Genomic DNA, 19,901 nt, shown 5'->3' with positions numbered 1-19,901 from the left:
ATTGCTCACTTCTTCTTCAATTTCTCTAGAAGAAAAGGATGGTCATTGAGCGACATCAAAACATGTCGCTCTCTACTATTATCATGGAGAATCTTATCAGAACAGTACAAGGGTCCCAATAGCTCCCCTTTGGAGCATGTGGCAGGTACATAAGACTCTCAAGAATACTATCTCAATGAGATTTTTTTAAGTGTTTGAATTATATAGTTTTGACTAGGTGATGCTTGGATTAATTCTTTGTATAGGTAGCGATGAGATGCTTGACGATATCTTACGCCATGGTGTTTTTGGTGTTTTTCTTTTGAGAGAAGCATATCAGGCTACTTAAGCATTCCAACTAACAACAAAGCCAATGAGATATCCTATACGAATTTCCATAGTCGCATCTTGTTTACAAATACATGGAAGCAATTAGAGATCTAAAAGGATGGGCTATTGTGTGAGAATAGATATATGAAAGCTCTTCACTCTTGCTTGCTTTCACCTCAATGTAGGAGCTTTGATGAATCGTCAAACCTTGTGTGTCATAATTGGCATTCTTTGTGTGCTTTTCTTGCAACCTCAAAGAAGCAAGCTCGAGAGCTATGGAGTAGTGCTATTCAGATTGGGCACTCTTGTGCTTGCAAATCTTTGCTTAATAGAAATGGAATAGTCATTGGACAAAAATTGAGAAGAATTCCCTTCTTATTAAGTGCCAATGAAAAAGAATCAATCAAGAGGCTCTCAAGTGGAGACCCCTGCTCCTATGGCTACGAGTACTCCAAGGTTTTTGTAGATGAAGTGAAGTACAATGTAGGAGATTATTTGGTAGTAGCTAAAGATCACGAGTCAAAATTTTATGGGAGGCTATCAAAATATTTTCTGTGGAGCAAGAAGGGGTTGTTGTTGTGTTTGTCACGGTGGAGGCCATTGTGCAAAGCTTTGATGGTATTGATGACAATTCTGGAATGTTCATCTTACACAAAAGTAAAAGGAATCAGTGTATCTCAGTGATGCTACCAGTTCACTGTATTTGCTGGAAGTTTTTTTATATTCAAGGAGCAGGAGCTGATATGGAGGTCTTGTATGAAATCAATGGATCTGATCGACGTCATCGTCTAGTGCTTCCAAGGGGGCTAGGATGTGTTCCTTCTTGGCCAGAGGAGGGCGACATTGTAATTGCTAAGGGACTTGAAGCTTCTACAATAGAAGCTTTGGTGCAAAGTGTTGATACAGTAAATAGGAAAGCATTGCTCTACTAGAAAGGTGATCATCATGAAGAAACTTTTTGGGTCGATTGGAAATTCATCTTCTCTATTCTGATACGTGGAAACAACTAGGTAAGTCTTGTGATATACTGTGTAAGTGATTTATGAAAAGTCTTTTACTAGTCTATGACTTGTTTTGCAGGTATTCAAAAGCATGGACAAACAATATGATGTATCACATATAACTTGTAACTATAGATGGGACTTATTTCAAGTTTTCAAATTATTTTATTGAGATTGAAAGAAATAAGGATTTCAATTATATATAGATGCGTACAGTCTTTAGATAAGAATTGAAATTTCTCTTTTAAGGATTTTTTATCAAAGCTTGTATTGGATGGCACATGCTATTTAAAAGTTAATTGAAGTTGCTTCATATGGCATTTTTTGAGTCTTTTTGTGTATTACTAGTAAAAGGTATTAGTTTGAGTTATTGTGGAGCTCTCTCATAGTTGTTATATTGTCACTCTAAATTGTTTTTTTGGCAAATGACAATGTCCCTGACAACGTGAAGGCATAAAATGTACATTTAAAATAATCTTCCTATACTTTTAAAATAATATTCTTGCTTGTGTTATGAGAGGTTTAAAGTAGGCAAACATTCAAACATCTATCTCACAATGTTTTAATGTTACTTGCATGTGGTAAGCAATGATAACAACCTTTCAAAGTATATGATGTAGTCACTCTTAAAAAGTGTAGTCACCCACAAAGAAAGCGATCCAATTATATAACATTTATCAAGCATGCGGTATTAATTACCAGATGATATTACCACATGATTGTCTTGTTACACCATATTCAACACCACCATATCTCAATAGTCCTATGCTACTAATTATATTTCTCTACATTGAGCTAGCAGTCTATTAACATCATAGAATCAATCTCAAGATACCTATAAGATCCATGTGATTGGCCTTGAACTCAAAGTTTTCTACTCAGTAGGGAATCTGTGCACACACATGCAGGCGTGAATATGTTTGTGTAAGAGAGAGAGAGAGAGAGAGAGAGAGAGAGAGAGAGAGAGAGAGAGAGAGAGAGAGAGAGAGAGAGAGAGAGAGAAATAATTTTAACATTGTAGGAAACTATCCCAAGACACCTTAAAGATCTTTCTGATGAGGAGAGTTGAACTCAAGATCCGTTCTTCAAGAGGGAAATGGCATAACCAATCTACCACACTTGTGTGATAGAAAGGCTATACCATTTTCCTCTTCTTATTAGCACACACACATACACACACCCCGGAAGAAGAGAGGGATTTGTAGCTTATAAAGCTTAGCTTCGTGCTATTATTCTACACTATTTCTAGACTTGATCAAATTTGTTACAGAAATTAGTGCCATTATTTCTACATGGAAAATGAAAATTTCCATGTGAAAATGAAGATATGTCGGATTCTCCATTCTATTATTTCTATGTGGGAAAAAAACTCCCTCCAAAACTTCCATGTGGAAATGAAGATATTTACGATTGATGAAAGTGGGAAAAAAACATGTTGGAATAGTTATATTTCCACTTTGGATATTTATTATCATAAGGAACTTTTTTTTCCAAATGGAACAATTACATATTATTATATGGGAATACATAATTTCTCACTAGAAATACATGTATTTCTTGATGGGAATGACTTTTCCTTTATGCCAAAGGTTTCTCCACTTTGGAAACCCATTAGGGAATATGTCATGAAGTTCTTGTGGATGTTGATGATGCAGAGCAAGTCCTCTTTGTCGTTGTAATTAGCCCTTGAAAGTGTGTGAGTTTGCGTTCAGCGAAGTTTCTTTTGTAGGCTAGTTATAAAAAATGAAACGCCTACTACTCGTAATTAGCAAGTTTACAAATGATAGTTTCGGATTGGCGCATGCTGCATAGTGCTTGCAAAGATGGGGAGAGTCCTATCTCCCCATCTATAAATGACACATGTCTCAAGGGGGGGGGGGAGAGATAGAGAGTGAGTTTGTGATAGTGGCTTTAGTATGATGTTGATGTAATCCATTTATAGCATGGGTTAATGAGCTATTGGGATGCAAGACAAATGACACCAAAGCGGCACAAATGATGGCATTGTAGATCTTGCAACATCCTTTACTTAGAGCCAACCCTACTATAAACCTAACTTACATTCAAGTATTTATTAGGATCACAAAGTTGTGATGAAGGTGATAAGTCAAATGAAAAGTTGTTACACGTAAAAGCTATCCTTTTTGTGAGATCAACGGACACTACATAAAATCGTCTCCATGTAAATGCTTGTTTTAGGAAATACGTGCGTGCTTAACTAATTATAACTATTGTGCTGCTTGATCCTCCTTGAGATCCATCAACTAGTATCAGTGCTAGGACTTAAGAGGCTAAATTAGACATTATACTATTTTAACTTCATGCTCGATAGATAGAGACAAGTACTTGTATTGATCCATGAATTGACTTCAAATTTCTCATTGTATGCATCATTACGCTTTTATCTCTTTTCCTTATTAATTTTTGGGAATACTAATGCATCTTCTGTCATCCTTTCCCTAATGAGAGACATAGGGTCTATATGATTAGGCTTAGAAGCATCCTCAAATACACGTGCATTTTGCATGGACCAGATGAATCACAAAAACCAAACTCGGTATGAGTGGATTGAAACTTCCAAGGCATGCCGCGCAGAATCGTGATGAGTATACACTTTGCAGAATATCAACTAAAATTTTGTGAGATGTAACCCCCATGCATCTAACCACACATTGATTGAACTTTCCCACCATTCAGCTACAAGTTTACAATGCCAAAAAAACATGTCTGACCGACTCATCCTTCTTGCATACATTGCATTTCCCATCAGTGAACCACTTCTTAGAGAAGTTAAGAGTAGTAGGGAGCACTCCAATACAGACTCTCCACAAAGAAAACTTGAATTTAAATTCGTTGGGGATAGACCAAATGTCAAATATTACTTTGTCCCACCATTTGACTTGCATGTGCAGAGATCCTTGTTTATTACATCGTTAGAAAATACATGATTTTGGTAGAGTTGCTACAAAAAAGACCAAAGATGGGGAGTTCCACATATTGGCTAAATATCCAGGCAGTAATCAGCGTTTGTGTCTGTCATAAAATCTAATATCTAACCAACCCAAATGATTTTCTCATATTAAATTGATCACTTAATGTGGGAGAATAAACGGGAACAAGTGTTAAGATATAGATATGTGCTTATAGATCTATCTCAACACGGGGCCAATAGTAAAGGGGCCCAAAATGGGAGATGTTCTATCAAGAGCAAGGCTAACCAATGGAGCATAAGACCTTAGGGTTAGCTTCATTGAAGACCTCCAATAATGTGTGTAAAAGTCCTTTGACCGTAGGTAATAAGCTAGGGCTGAGCTTGAGGTGGGAACCCGGCCCAAGCTCGAGGTACTTGTCGTGCTTGAGGTGCTTGTCATGCTTGAGGTGCTTGATTAAGATGCTTGAGGTGCTTGACTGGCTCCATGCTTGAGGTGCTTGACTTGGTGCATGATTAAACTGCTTGAGGTGCCTTGAGAAGCTTGCCCGAGATGCTTGTGGGAACACCCCCTACTTCAAGTGCTTAGTCATGCTTGATGACTAAGGGGCTTGCTCATCCAAAGTCAAAAAGATCCCTACAAGGAGGGGGGGCGAGCCTACAAGGGGGGGGATGAGAGAGAACACACACACACACACACACACACACACACACACACACACACACACACACACAAGGGAAGCCCCAGCTTGAAGAGGCAGCAAGGACACTTGTCAAGTTCCTGCTCATGTTGCCCTCATGGTGTGCCTGAAGCCTATTGGTTGGCCACCCAAGGGGTCCAATGATAATTTAGGATATTTAATTAATTGATTTTGCATTTATCAAGTCCTATCTCTCAAAGGGGAAAGGGGGACACTTGTCCCAAGGCTACCCCTGTTGCTTGTAATGGCTCCTGCTTGTGATTGGCTAGGCCTGGAAGGGTCCAATGAGCTTCAAGCATGAGCTACAAGGGGGGGTCGACCCAAGCAAGCTAGGGGGGTGCTTAGGGGGTATACTCACCCACACACACTCACAAACACTCTCATTGTGTGCTATGCAAAGTGCAAGAGCTCCCTCTCCAAGCAAGTAGAGGTTGAGAGCCTACACAAACACTCTTGGCTATGGAGTGCAAATCCAACCAAGAGCCATGCTTCAATGCTTGAGCTTGTCATCTCCTTCTTCTTCATTACTATGCTATTATGTATGCTAGCTCAAGAGTTATGATAAGTGAGGAACTAGCTCTTTCTCGTATGAAATGTTTCTTCTTCCTCTTCCCTACCCTCATTCCCTGCTAGCTCTCTCCACTTCGAAGGTGTTTGAGGTTTTGGGACTGAGGCTTGGTATAGTTAAAGCTTTCTTCAAGTTTAGGTTATGCTATGATGGTGATGCATGAAGCTTTCCATCTTCATTGCTTCACCTAGGTCACAAGGAACACAAAGAATGTATTGTAACAAGTCTCTCTTTATGGGAGAAATCATAATACAAATGCCTATTGGAGGGGGGACCGGCTCCACATAAATCCGGTCCTCAACTGTTGTCATGTTCTCTAAATTATCTCTCTTGCAAAAGTATTGTCTATGCCAAGTTAACTAATTGCTATGATTATGTTGCTATCTTCAATTATGTCTACCCGCTATGCTCACAAAATCATTTCTTGAAAGTATTCTCATTAAATTCCGCTACTCTCAAATTGAATAGGCAAATTCCATTACATTGGTATCAGAGCATTTGGTTTCTCTTTTCTTGCTTAAGAAGAGAGGTCCTTAAGTAGCCTATAAATGGTTGATGTTGTTAATTATAATAGAGTAAGTGGAACTGGGATCTAATATCGGTTTTGTTAAGCCCACTATGTGGGGGATGGTGCACACCTCGGGAGCTTTGGACTTAATAATGGAGTCTTTTTAGACTTGCCTACGGCTTTACCATTATTGAGCCATAAGAAGTCCTAAAGGAGCTAGCCCTTGGCAACTCTGCTATGTTAGACCTACTCCTCTACTCTCTATAATTAACCACTTTGAGCCGTGGGTGTAGATACTTAAGAGCCGATTTTCAAAGGCTAAGAGGAGTGGCAACTAAGGTTTTGTATTGCCAAAGCATACACTAAGTATAAACATAAATTTTGTTAACATGGCTGACAATAATCAAGAGAGTAGAATGAACATTGATAGCTTTGATTTTGCACATGAAGGTGCTAATGATGATGCTCCCATGTTTGTGAATTATCTCGTCACTAGGTTGCAACAAGCTATGGGCAACCCTGTTTTGCAAGCCGAAGTTACTCAACAACTTCGTGCTTATGGAATTTCCCTTCCTCTCCCAGAGGAGAGAGAGCTTAGGAGGCCTCTTGAAGAGACCCCCAAAAGAAGACTCTCTCCCATTCGAGAGGAGGAATCCAAAGAGAAAGAAATCAATGACAGTCTAAGTTCTTCTGAAGATGTGGCTCCACGAAGACGGCGGTCTAGACGATCGCCTACTCCTCCCAAGAGGAAAAGGGCTAGGAAGAGGTCACCCTCTTCTCCTTCTTCTTCACCTTCCTCAAACGATGAAAGTTATGACTATTCTCCTAGAGAATACAAGAGGGAAGGACATTGCAAATCATTTCCTGCATGGCGAAGGTCACAAAAGCTAAAGAAGTTCAAGGAGGGATGAAAGAGTGTCTCTTTTCTCACCTATGATGGCACCTTTGGTGCTACCGACAAAGTGTTGGCCTTCATCCAGTAATTTGATGCGGCCTTTGGGGACGAGGGCTTCACAGAGTCCTCCAAGCTACTCCATGTAGCTATGCGAAGTTCCCTGAAAGGAGAATTTACTTCACCTACAGGGGAAAGAACATGTATATAGATGCTAGTGAGCGTGGTGGCACTATTCCACTTGTAAATCCTCTTTCTTTTGATAAATCAATGAAGAGCTCGGTTTCTACGTACATGATTTATGTCAAAGAGTCTCTAAAAGCTAATAATGTTTCATCAAATGAAAATGATAGGAATCAAGAAGAGTTAGACTGTTCTACTTTTCTAAAAGGATTCCAAGATGTGTTCATCGATGATATCCCTATGGACCTACCTCCAAAACGAGGGGATGATGACCATCGTATTGAGCTCCTTCCAGGAAGCTCACCGCCTAACAAACCTCCTTATCGAGTCTCACAAGCTCAACAAGAGGAGATTATGAGGCAAGTACAGGAATTGTTAGACAAAGGGATGGTGAGGCCTAGTTCCTCTCCCTTTTTTTCTCCAGTCCTTTTAGTGCAAAAGAAAGATGGTACATACCATATGTGTGTGGACTATCGAGCACTAAACCATATCACTATCAAAAACAAATTTCCCGTGCCTCGGGGTAGATGATCTGTTTGATAAGCTATAAGGCTCTACCTACTTCAGTAGGATTGACCTTAAGAGTGGCTATCATCAAATAAGGATAGTGGATGAAGATATCCTAAAGACCGCGTTTCGCACAACATTTGGTCTTTATGAATATCTAGTCATGCCTTTTGGCTTGACTAATGCACCAGCTACTTTCAATCGTCTCATGGAGAAAATTTTTAGACCATATCGTAAAATCACTGGAGTGTTCTTTGATGATATCATCATCTACTCCAAGTCTTTGGAGGAACATAAGCAACATCTCTTAGTGATTTTTCAAGCCTTGAGGGAGAACAAACTTTTTCTCAACCAAAAGAAAAGTGAATTCTTCCTTCAAGAGATTCAATATCTAGGTCATATTATCTCTCACGATGGTATTCGTATGGATCCATCAAAGTTAGAGGTAATAAAATCATGGCCTAACCCAAGGAATCTACATGAGCTAAGAAGATTTATTGGTATGTGTGCATACTATAGACGCTGCATAGCAAAATTCTCTCAAGTAGCAGGACCACTACACGACTTAACAAAGAAGAACGTTAAGTTTGTATGGACTGCTAAGGAGCAAAATGCTTTTGAAAAACTCAAAGAGAAGCTTACTTCCCAACCAGTCCTCGTGCTTCCGGATCTCTCAAAGCCATTTGAGGTCCAATGTGATGCGTGTGGTGATTGCCTTGGAGCGGTTTTTCTTCAAGAAGGGCATGCCATAGCATATGAGAGCCGAAGGCTCAATAGTGATGAACGAGTCTTGGGCATTTATGAGAAAGAGATTTTAGCTGTTCTACATGCCCTAGACACATGGAAGCACTACCTATTGGGGACTCCATTTATCCTACAAACCAAACACCAAAGTCTCAAGTATTTCATGACGCAAACCAAGCTTTCTGACAAACAAATGAGGTGGGCAAATTTTCTTTCGCAATTTAATTTCCATATTGCTCACATAGCTGGTAAGCACAATCAATTTGTCGATGCACTTTCACGACGACCAAAAGTTAATGCGGTATCTATAGATACTCACAATGATCTATCCTCTATGATAGATGAGTATGCTACTGACCCTGACTTTAGAGACATAATGTCAGCCCTTGCTTTGGGGAAGAAAGAGGAACCATTCACCTTGCAGGATGGTTATCTTCTCCACGGCAATAGGCTAAGTGTTACCCATTCCCTTCGTGAGAAGGTTATTGAAGGAGTACGAGCGGAAGTGCGACGCGAGAGAGAGTGCAAGAAGAAGAGCACGAGGATATGGTGAAATCTCTCTCTACTGTAATGTGTAGAGCATAGTGAGTTTTTATTAGGTTTTTACAAAAGAATATGTGTACATACCTGGCGGCCCGCCCACTTACCTGGGCGACCACATTGGGCTTTATACCCCAACAACCTCCCACTTAAAGTCCAATGTGGTACTTTAAGTGTGAGAGAAGCTACTATACAAGCTAATATACAAGAGATGTAGAGAAGTGATGTACTACCCTACACCTAACTGCTTGCGAAAATGCGCAAAGCTCTCTGAGGGAAGTCCTTTTGTAAGTAGATCAGCAGGATTTTCTAGGGTGTGAACTTTGACAAGCTGAAGTTGCTTATCCTCGAGCATTTCCCTGATGAAATGATACTTCACATCCACATGCTTTGTCTTTGAGTGATAAACTGGATTGCGAGCCAATTGTATAGCACTTTGACTATCACAATATAACACAAGCATCTCTTCTTTGATTCCCAAATCTGTTACTAGTCGATTAAGCCAAATTGATTCTTTGCATGCCTCTGATGCTGCAACATATTCAGCCTCTGTAGTAGACTGAGTAACACAATCTTGTAATCTACAACTCCATGATACTGCTCCACCAGCCAATGTAAAGACATACCCTGACGTAGACCTTCGGTTGTCTAAGTCACCTGCATAATCCGAGTCTGTAAAACCCTTTACACTTAGCTCCTGACTCCCATAGCATATACGCATACTCTTTGTAGCTTTCAGGTATCTCAATATTCCTTTCACTGCCTCCCAATGTTTCTTGCCTGGGTTTGACATGTATCGACTTACTACTCCCACTGCAAATGCAACGTCTGGGCGAGTAGCAATCATTGCATACATCAAACTACCCACTGCAGACGCATATGGAATCTTATCCATTTCAGCCTGTTCTTCAAAACACAGGACAATCTTGTTTGCTAAGTTTCACATATGGTGGCAATGGAACACTCAATGCCTTTCCCTTCTCCATATTGAAACGTTGCAAAACCTTGTCAATATACTCTGTTTGAGATAACCAAATCAACTTCTTTGATCTGTCTCTCTCAATGCGCATACCAAGTATATGACTTGCCTCACCCATGTCTTTCATGTCAAACGATTTTTCCATCTTTGACTTCAAAGCTGAAATTTCTTCCAAGTGCTTGCCAGCAATCAACATGTCATCCACATACAAAATAAGGATCAGCCAACTACCATCCTTAGCCTTCTTTGTATATAGACAGTGATCGAACTCACTACGTTTGTAGCCTTGAGAAAGCATAAACTTGTGGAATTTTTGGTACCATGCCCTCGGTGCTCGAGGTGCTTGTCGTGCTTGAGGTGCTTGTCATGCTTGAGGTGCTTGACTGGCTCCATGCTTGAGGTGCTTGACTTGGTGCATGATTAAGGTGCTTGAGGTGCCTTGAGAAGCTTGCCCGAGATGCTTGTGGGAACACCCCCTACTTCAAGTGCTTAGTCATGCTTGATGACTACGGGGCTTGCTCATCCAAAGTCAAAAAGATCCCTACAAGGAGGGGGGGCGAGCCTACAAGGGGGGGGATGAGAGAGAACACACACACACACACACACACACACACACACACACACACACACACACACACACACACACACACACACAAGGGAAGCCCCAGCTTGAAGAGGCAGCAAGGACACTTGTCAAGTTCCTGCTCATGTTGCCCTCATGGTGTGCCTGAAGCCTATTGGTTGGCCACCCAAGGGGTCCAATGATAATTTAGGATATTTAATTAATTGATTTTGCATTTATCAAGTCCTATCTCTCAAAGGGGAAAGGGGGACACTTGTCCCAAGGCTACCCCTGTTGCTTGTAATGGCTCCTGCTTGTGATTGGCTAGGCCTGGAAGGGTCCAATGAGCTTCAAGCATGAGCTACAAGGGGGGGTCGACCCAAGCAAGCTAGGGGGGTGCTTAGGGGGTATACTCACCCACACACACTCACAAACACTCTCATTGTGTGCTATGCAAAGTGCAAGAGCTCCCTCTCCAAGCAAGTAGAGGTTGAGAGCCTACACAAACACTCTTGGCTATGGAGTGCAAATCCAACCAAGAGCCATGCTTCAATGCTTGAGCTTGTCATCTCCTTATTCTTCATTATTGTGCTATTATGTATGCTAGCTCAAGAGTTATGATAAGTGAGGAACTAGCTCTTTCTCGTATGAAATGTTTCTTCTTCCTCTTCCCTACCCTCATTCCCTGCTAGCTCTCTCCACCTTCGAAGGTGTTTGAGGTTTTGGGACTGAGGCTTGGTATAGTTAAAGCTTTCTTCAAGTTTAGGTTATGCTATGATGGTGATGCATGAAGCTTTCCATCTTCATTGCTTCACCTAGGTCACAAGGAACACAAAGAATGTATTGTAACAAGTCTCTCTTTATGGGAGAAATCATAATACAAATGCCTATTGGAGGGGGGACCGGCTCCACATAAATCCGGTCCTCAACTGTTGTCATGTTCTCTAAATTATCTCTCTTGCAAAAGTATTGTCTATGCCAAGTTAACTAATTGCTATGATTATGTTGCTATCTTCAATTATGTCTACCCGCTATGCTCACAAAATCATTTCTTGAAAGTATTCTCATTAAATTCCGCTACTCTCAAGTTGAATAGGCAAATTCCATTACATTGGTATCAGAGCATTTGGTTTCTCTTTTCTTGCTTAAGAAGAGAGGTCCTTAAGTAGCCTATAAATGGTTGATGTTGTTAATTATAATAGAGTAAGTGGAAATGGGATCTAATATCGGTTTTGTTAAGCCCACTATGTGGGGGATGGTGCACACCTCGGGAGCTTTGGACTTAATAATGGAGTCTTTTTAGACTTGCCTACGGCTTTACCATTATTGAGCCATAAGAAGTCCGAAAGGAGCTAGCCCTTGGCAACTCTGCTATGTTAGACCTACTCCTCTACTCTCTATAATTAACCACTTTGAGCCGTGGGTGTAGATACTTAAGAGCCGATTTTCAAAGGCTAAGAGGAGTGGCAACTAAGGTTTTGTATTGCCAAAGCATACACTAAGTATAAACATAAATTTTGTTAACATGGCTGACAATAATCAAGAGAGTAGAATGAACATTGATAGCTTTGATTTTGCACATGAAGGTGCTAATGATGATGCTCCCATGTTTGTGAATTATCTCGTCACTAGGTTGCAACAAGCTATGGGCAACCCTGTTTTGCAAGCCGAAGTTACTCAACAACTTCGTGCTTATGGAATTTCCCTTCCTCTCCCAGAGGAGAGAGAGCTTAGGAGGCCTCTTGAAGAGACCCCCAAAAGAAGACTCTCTCCCATTCGAGAGGAGGAATCCAAAGAGAAAGAAAGCAATGACAGTCTAAGTTCTTCTGAAGATGTGGCTCCATGAAGACGGCGGTCTAGACGATCGCCTACTCCTCCCAAGAGGAAAAGAGCAACCTATAGTCCTTCTCCTCATCACTCTGAAAGGCAAGAGAGGAAACAAAGGAAGAAAAGGGCTAGGAAGAGGTCACCCTCTTCTCCTTCTTCTTCACCTTCCTCAAACGATGAAAGTTATGACTATTCTCCTAGAGAATACAAGAGGGGAGGAAATTGCAAATCATTTCCTGCATGGTGAAGGTCACAAAAGCTAAAGAAGTTCAAGGAGGGATGAAAGAGTGTCTCTTTTCTCACCTATGATGGCACCTTTGGTGCTACCGACAAAGTGTTACCCTTCATCCAGTAATTTGATGCGGCCTTTGGGGACGAGGGCTTCACAGAGTCCTCCAAGCTACTCCATGTAGCTATGCACCTTCAAAAATCAGCTCGTCAATGGTGGGCTAGCCTTCGTGGCAATGGAGAAGCCCCAAAGACATGGAAAACTCTACGAGTTTCCATCATGAAGCAATTTCTTCCAAGTGATACTAAAGATAAAGTTCTTACCGAATGGCGCGGCTTGAAGCTTCTCTCTCATGAGTCTATCAACAAGTATGTAGACAAGTTTTGGGATTTACATCTCAAAGCTACTGTCTTTCAAAAGATAGACTTTGCTGAGCAAAGACAGCAATTTTGTGCGGGATTACTTGAAGAGATGGCCGAATACATCAACTCTCAATGGCCCGGTACTATTACCGAAGTAATCCACCACACCATGGTTGCTTCACGCATCAATTGCCATCAAGGGGCTAGACGTAATGTCAAGCCCATGGAAAACAAAGATAAAAATGATGCAAAGGGGAAATCCAATGCTCAAAATAATTCCCAAGGCACTTCCAACAACAACAATAACAACAACAATAATCGGTCCAAGGAGAAGGGAGTTTACAAAGATAAAAACAAACTCTCTCCTGAAGAGCTTGAAGCTTTTCGCAAGGACCATAAGTGTTTCAAGTGTGGGGAACAAGGACATGGCTATCGTTCTTGCCCCAAGAAGAATACTCGCAATGAGACTCCTAGGGATTCCACCATCGAAGCTCCAAAAGAGGATGCTCATTGCAAAGGATCATCACTTTCCTATGCGTGGGGAAAGGTAAGAGAGCATGATGCCTTCATCTTGTTTGACCCAGGCTCTACTCTCAACTTCATATCAATAGAGTTGGCCACCAAGTTGGGCATTCAAGCTTTTGAGATGGGAGATATAGTAACAACTGATGCAGCTTTCAAGGGACAACAAGCCTCCGTTACTCCCTTGATTGGGAAGTTGAGGCTTCATGTCCAAAGCTATGTCGACAAAGAAGACTTCTTCATCTCTCCTCTCCAACATCAGGATGTTATCCTAGGGGCACCATGGTTTGATCGCATGGCTGCCAACATGAAGTTCCCTGAAAGGAGAATTTACTTCACCTACAGGGGAAAGAACATGTATATAGATGCTAGTGAGCGTGGTCGCACTATTCCACTTGTAAATCCTCTTTCTTTTGATAAATCAATGAAGAGCTCGGTTTCTACGTACATGATTTATGTCAAAGAGTCTCTAAAAGCTAATAATGTTTCATCAAATGAAAATGATAGGAATCAAGAAGAGTTAGACTGTTCTACTTTTCTAAAAGGATTCCAAGATGTGTTCATCGATGATATCCCTATGGACCTACCTCCAAAACGAGGGGATGATGACCATCGTATTGAGCTCCTTCCAGGAAGCTCACCGCCTAACAAACCTCCTTATGGAGTCTCACAAGCTCAACAAGAGGAGATTATGAGGCAAGTACAGGAATTGTTAGACAAAGGGATGGTGAGGCCTAGTTCCTCTCCCTTTTTTTCTCCAGTCCTTTTAGTGCAAAAGAAAGATGGTACATACCATATGTGTGTGGACTATCGAGCACTAAACCATATCACTATCAAAAACAGATTTCCCGTGCCTCGGGGTAGATGATCTGTTTGATAAGCTATAAGGCTCTACCTACTTCAGTAGGATTGACCTTAAGAGTGGCTATCATCAAATAAGGATAGTGGATGAAGATATCCTAAAGACCGCGTTTCGCACAACATTTGGTCTTTATGAATATCTAGTCATGCCTTTGGCTTGACTAATGCACCAGCTACTTTCAATCGTCTCATGGAGAAAATTTTTAGACCATATCGTAAAATCACTGGAGTGTTCTTTGATGATATCATCATCTACTCCAAGTCTTTGGAGGAACATAAGCAACATCTCCAAGTGATTTTTCAAGCCTTGAGGGAGAACAAACTTTTTCTCAACCAAAAGAAAAGTGAATTCTTCCTTCAAGAGATTCAATATCTAGGTCATATTATCTCTCACGATGGTATTCGTATGGATCCATCAAAGTTAGAGGTAATAAAATCATGGCCTAACCCAAGGAATCTACATGAGCTAAGAAGATTTATTGGTATGTGTGCATACTATAGACGCTGCATAGCAAAATTCTCTCAAGTAGCAGGACCACTACACGACTTAACAAAGAAGAACGTTAAGTTTGTATGGACTGCTAAGGAGCAAAATGCTTTTGAAAAACTCAAAGAGAAGCTTACTTCCCAACCAGTCCTCATGCTTCCGGATCTCTCAAAGCCATTTGAGGTCCAATGTGATGCGTGTGGTGATTGCCTTGGAGCGGTTTTTCTTCAAGAAGGGCATGCCATAGCATATGAGAGCCGAAGGCTCAATAGTGATGAACGAGTCTTGGGCATTTATGAGAAAGAGATTTTAGCTGTTCTACATGCCCTAGACACATGGAAGCACTACCTATTGGGGACTCCATTTATCCTACAAACCGAACACCAAAGTCTCAAGTATTTCATGACGCAAACCAAGCTTTCCGACAAACAAATGAGGTGGGCAAATTTTCTTTCGCAATTTAATTTCCATATTGCTCACATAGCTGGTAAGCACAATCAAGTTGTCGATGCACTTTCACGACGACCAAAAGTTAATGCGGTGTCTATAGATACTCACAATGATCTATCCTCTATGATAGATGAGTATGCTACTGACCCTGACTTTAGAGACATAATGTCAGCCCTTGCTTTGGGGAAGAAAGAGGAACCATTCACCTTGCAGGATGGTTATCTTCTCCACGGCAATAGGCTAAGTGTTACCCATTCCCTTCGTGAGAAAGTTATTGAAGGAGTACGAGCGGAAGTGCGACGCGAGAGAGAGTGCAAGAAGAAGAGCACGAGGATATGGTGAAATCTCTCTCTACTGTAATGTGTAGAGCATAGTGAGTTTTTATTAGGTTTTTACAAAAGAATATGTGTACATACCTGGCGGCCCGCCCACTTACCTGGGCGACCACATTGGGATTTATACCCCAACAACCTCCCACTTAAAGTCCAATGTGGTACTTTAAGTGTGAGAGAAGCTACTATACAAGCTAATATACAAGAGATGTAGAGAAGTGATGTACTACCCTACACCTAACTGCTTGCGAAAATGCGCAAAGCTCTCTGAGGGAAGTCCTTTTGTAAGTAGATCAGCAAGATTTTCTATGGTGTGAACTTTGACAAGCTGAAGTTGCTTATCCTCGAGCATTTCCCTGATGAAATGATACTTCACATCCACATGCTTTGTCTTTGAGTGATAAACTGGATTGCGAGCCAATTGTATAGCACTTTGACTATCACAATATAACACAGGCATCTCTTCTTTGATTCCCAAATCTGTTACTAGTCGATTAAGCCAAATTGATTCTTTGCATGCCTCTGATGCTGCAACATATTCAGCCTCTGTAGTAGACTGAGTAACACAATCTTGTAATCTACACATTAGGAAATTTTGGAGGTCATTTGGAGGGCCATATGAAGAGAGAGAAAAATAGAGCGCGTCCAATGAGCATAAAGGCTACGTTACGTAGAAAAGTACCTGGAAAAACTCAAAAAATAGGAAAATAGCATAAAACTTTCACGAAACTAGGATTGTAGCATAGTAATTTCCTTACTTTTACCGAGCTTTTAGGTGCTTGCGTGTGGTCCCACTTCTGATATTCTCTCATGGTCATTAACGTACTGGAGGGTGACCATTAAGCCCGCACAAGATATTGGAATTTTGAAACACTTTCCCTCCATTAGAATGCTTTCAAAGTGAATCTCCCTCCACTAAAGCTTTTCTCTGAGAGTTATGGCATCCACGTCTTCTCGCCCAAGAGCCTCAAGGTGTTTACTGTCTCTCACACCAACAAACAACAACGGCACTTTGCCTAGAAGGCCAAGTAGTAGCATATCCTCAATTACAATACCAGCTTCAATAAGTGCAGACAACCAATGGGTTGGACAAAGGATAAACAAAGGTTCATGGGTCCTCATGCAACCAAGAAGACCCAAGAGGTTTAGTGGTATCAACGTTTACCGCTCAGCATGGAAGGCTAGGGTGTTGGATTTCAAAGTTGAGATCGGCAAAAGATCTGTAAAGGAAGTTCTTGTTCAGCAAGTGTTTACCCATCCATAGGTGATAGCAAAAGGTGGAAATGTATCAAATATACATCAACCACGTTGCCAATTGAAGTACTCTTGACATGTAACTTACTGATACCTCATTATATATTTTCTTAATATTTTGCAATGTTTCTCCCGCTTGTTATGAGTAATGTCCTCTACTCTTCACAACTCAATTACATTAGATTTGTCATTTGTACTTATTGATACTCTTAGTTTAACTCTTCTTTTATATATTGCAGATTTTATCCCTCTTCTTATGAGCAATGGGAGTTTGTGGAGTGCATAATAGGCCTCTTCCATGTTGTACATGCCCATATGGTTCTCTACAGTATTCAAGAGAGGGCAGCAAAAGATTGGCTGATGAGGGAATCTTTTTTTATGACCACTTTTACCACACTCAGCTCAGGCAATAAGAATGGCATGTTGGTGAAACTACCTCTACCGACCGATTGGAAACACTGTGGACTGGCCAGTTCCCGAGGAAACAATGGGGAGGCAATGCGAAGTAAGCTCTACAAGGATATACAAAGGTCTCTGCGTAGCTCTGTTCCTACCAAACTGGTTCGAATTGCAAACTTTTGTCCTGTTGCACTCTTCATAGAGCTGTTTCATAGCTACAACATCAGAGTTACAAAAACTATGTTCATGTGCAAGTCATTTCAGCAGTCATCCTGTGACAAACTTCTTGACAAAGGATGGTATGCAAAGGAAGAGATTGGTTTACGGTGCGAGGTCGCGCTTGATACTCTAGTTGTCAAGTACATGATTGCAAGCCAATCACTATTACTACTCTCATTTTGGTATATGCGATCACAAATGCTAAACGGTAAGTACATTCCTATGGACCAAGTTTCTGCAGTTTGGAAGATAATCCTACTGTGGATGTGGAAGTGATTGATAAAGAGAATGGCCTACTATTGGTGGTTACAATAAGGGAGCTATGCAGTCTTCAGCATTTGCGAAATGACATCATTGAAGAGTCAATGGACAAGGAACTATCAGATTTTTCCTTTTTCTTAGCTGGTCGTAAGGTGATGCGGCGAAGAGAAAAAGATATTTTGTGCAAAGAGTTGGATGGTCGGGTTGAAGTAGTGTCAATGTAACAGATATTCTTGTAAACCCAAGTGTATACAAATGACTTTCAAGACATGAAGTTTATTGATCTCATTTTTCAATTGTGCCATGTGAAAAAGTGTGCTTGAAATACATTTGTTTACCACGTCAAATCTCTCTCTCTCTCTCTCTCTCTCTCTCTCTCCTCTCTCTCTCTCTCTGTCTATATATTATATATATATATATATATATATATATATATGTTAGACAAGACAAAGACAGATAGAAGAATCATCTTAATTCATTAGAAAGTACAAACTCGTCCGTGAACAATGGACTGAGATACAATTTCTGTAAGTATGGAATCAGAATATCTTCAAGGTAAAAATCGAAGGAATGCCCCTCGAAAGAAGGTGGTGAGATAGTTGTTCCCGGCGGCGGATTTAGTTCTCCCTTTTCGGGAGTATCGTCAATTAGTAGTGTATTAGTTGCATCAAAGGGTACACCGATTTGGCTAAACGGTTTGTACAAAAGAGGTAATCCTGGTTTTTTAGGGTGGTAGTGGCCCTCAACAGTAACGCATTTTCTTTGATCATACAAAAAGGCAAAATCTGACGTGTGAGCTTGGCATACACTGCAAACTATTGCAACTAGTGGCGATAAGTTTGCCTTTGCATTGAAGACCATATGCCAACTCTGAAGCGCGGAAGAAGAAACTCAATAAACTCCTTGTTCCTGGACGAACCACGACTCGACAAGTTCCCATCCGAAACGTTTGCAAATCATCAAAGGGTCCTCTATCACCGAGAGACACCCGCATCAGCAGCAATCCATTGATGTCCAAGATAATCAACCTCTGTAAAAGTTGACAAGTACATATAAGTAGTTAGAAGCTGAACATATTTTGCCATACTTGAATAGACATTACCGGAACAACCGTATCTACAGGTAGCAAGGTCCATACTGGGTCTCTGTAGTGTTCATGTCATTGTTGCTCTCCTCCGCTTTATCTTCATAGTCATCATTCAAAGCTTCATCAGGGGTCTCCCCCATGGCCCTTTCTGCCTGATTCAAGGTTGATCGGCTTGCCTCATACATCCTTTCCTGATCCATATCATTTTGCTCGTCCCGAGGCCTGCTTTCCTCATCCATATCCTTTTGCTCATCTATAGGCCTGCTTTCCTCATCTTCGATTTCAGCCATAGGCTCTTTTGGCTGTTCCACAGGCTGACTTGCCTCTTTTATTGTCTCCTCCGGTTGAACCTTAGCTGCTTCCATATGCTCATTTGTCCTTTCCTCATCCTCGACTCTTTGATCTTCTGCTGATATGACACCCTCGCCCGATGCGATTCCACTGTATCGGATGTAGGGGTTTGTCGTGGTGGCACGTCATGTTTTGTAAGATCAATAGTGCGCTCATCCAAGCCGCTATCTTCAAGCTCTCTAGGGCTAGACATAGTAAGCAGGTGTTGTATTAAACTTACCCGGTATCTTTGCAAATAATCATATGTGTAGTTTTTTAAAGCACTCTGCAAAATTGAAAGACCACATGATGAGAATTCTTTTTAGACTAAACCAAAACTAACTGAATGCATTGCAAAATGGGTACCTTAGTCATGAAAGGTTTTAATGCAAAGTAGCTTTGCAGGACATATTCTGCATGGAGAAGACATCTCCAGCCGCAAGAATTCCCATCGGTTTTGATTTGGGACAGGTACTTCTTTGATTGTGGCCTTGTATAGTTCATACCTTCCCACATAGCTTGCCATAGGCAAGCAACAACCTCTTTATACAACTGCATTAGGCAATGTCAAGATGTTAGCATGAGGCTTCAAATTTACATGGATATCTATAATAAACACTTTCTGACACAAAACACTTACAGCCTAATTTCAGGGTGGGTTCCTTTTATTGAATTGAACACCCACACTGCTGGTTGGTCAACATCAAGGCATATGAGACTCCAGTGATGGTTGTTCTCATATGGGAAGATGATCACAGTAACTTCCAGCATAGCACAGTGGCGGAACCAGCTCTCAAATGTCCCAGATGGACTATTCTTTTGTCTAATAATTACAGACATTTGTGGATCAAGGAGAAA

The 19,901-nt window shown here is 41.0% G+C and overlaps 1 pseudogene; it reads left to right on the top strand.

Moving 5' to 3' along the window:
- The first annotated feature begins 453 nt into the window (after window positions 1-453).
- On the top strand, window positions 454-1,482 carry LOC147442005 (uncharacterized; annotated as a pseudogene).
- Window positions 1,483-19,901: the final 18,419 nt, after the last annotated feature.

This window comes from Adiantum capillus-veneris, chromosome 14 (assembly GCF_014529385.1).
Source record: "Adiantum capillus-veneris isolate H3 chromosome 14, ASM1452938v2, whole genome shotgun sequence".
NCBI classification, from domain to species: domain Eukaryota; kingdom Viridiplantae; phylum Streptophyta; class Polypodiopsida; order Polypodiales; family Pteridaceae; genus Adiantum; species Adiantum capillus-veneris.
This window is presented reverse-complemented; position numbering and strand designations above follow the sequence as displayed.